This window comes from Adiantum capillus-veneris, chromosome 25 (genome assembly GCF_014529385.1).
Source record: "Adiantum capillus-veneris isolate H3 chromosome 25, ASM1452938v2, whole genome shotgun sequence".
Taxonomy (NCBI): Eukaryota; Viridiplantae; Streptophyta; class Polypodiopsida; order Polypodiales; family Pteridaceae; genus Adiantum; species Adiantum capillus-veneris.
Window position 1 is genome coordinate 25778323 of NC_140955.1, and position 1554 is coordinate 25779876.

Sequence of the window (1554 nt, forward strand, 5' to 3'; positions counted from 1 at the left end):
AAGCCAATGTTGTTTTGCGTGTATGTAGGGCGTTCACCACCGATCAATCGTGATATATCGGCCTCCAAATTTTTGATGGCAACTCTTCTATAGGTGGACGTAGGGCTCCAGACGCTCCATGCTAAGATTCATGCAGCTTTTGCAGACCTGCGAGACCCTCATACTACTTCTTGAACGCTTACTGAACGTGCTCATGAGGGTGGGGGACTCCAATAGTATGATATGAGTGCAGATAGTTGCCAGGGTCGGTCCTACTAATGCATGCACTTTATGGCCGAACGTTCTGCTGAGCTGCCCCATGTGCGTACCACCAGAGTGTCTCGTTGTAAATTTTGCAAACTGCTCGAACACAGCCCTGTGAAAGGTCACATCTTTGCTCAAAGATGGGCTGAAAATAAATTTCAAGAGCTGTTCTACAATCATGTGCTGCCTATCCCTTTTCTCGTGAACCACTCTCGACTACCCTATGCATAGTACTGCTCTCAAGGCCCTGCCTAAGCACGTGGAAGCCATCTCCCCTAATGCCGTGTTGTCTTTGCCCTCACTGTTTGGCTGCCCCATCATCCTCCACTTCCCCCGTAAGGCAGCCTTGACCTCCCTTATTGCTCCCTTCACCCTCTCCCACCTACCCGAGAGCCTTTGTATACCTCGGACCACACACTGCTCATGCCCTGCTTTGACACTTGGCGAACTCATCTAGAGTAGATTGTAAAGAATCTAGGTGGCCCATTGTGTAGGAGGGAGCGAGCATGAGCTGTCTGCACAAAGCTAATGAAAGAGGAGGAAAATGAGAGAAGGGGAGAGTTGAGACTATCAAGAGAGGGCTAGGAAAGGAAGATCTGGTGGGTACATAGCATCTGATGATTTAGGTAGGTAGAGAGAGAGAGAGAGAGAGAGAGAGAGAGAGAGAGAGAGAGAGAGAGAGAGAGAGAGAGAGAGAGAGAGAGAGAGAGAGAGAGAGAGAGAGAGAGAGATCATGGCCTAGAAAATCAGGAACTAGGAAGTGGAGCATTTATGGATCCATAACTTTGTCACTCATGTTTCATTTTATATAAACAAGGCTTTCCCATAGCGAGTTTCAAAACTCACACTCACTAAATAAAGAGTGAGAGAAAATGTAGGGGCACCTTGTGCGTTTCACAAACTTTTGCATTTTAGCAAAAGTTTGGAAAGTTTCCATTGAAATTTGAAACTTTGACTTTGTATAATCTTGAAATAGGAAGCATGAGAAAGCAACATTCACTTCTTGGTGTGAGATTTGAAACTCATCATGCGAAGACGCTCTAAGCTTTTGTCCAAGGACTCAAACAACATAGGATTCGACCGACTGTCAAGATTCCTAGATCCACTCTAGAGTTTACAACCCACCATGGCTACTTATTACTTTTTCTTGAGTGCTAGCACTACAACACTCACCAATCAAATTTTTTGTTCTCAATTTTTTTTTCTTATTTTTAGCCAGCCAAAAACAGAAGTCATCCGTGTGACCTTTGCCCTTTGGACATGCCAAAAACTCGTATTTCCGAGAAAAACGAAATTCCCACTCAATATATA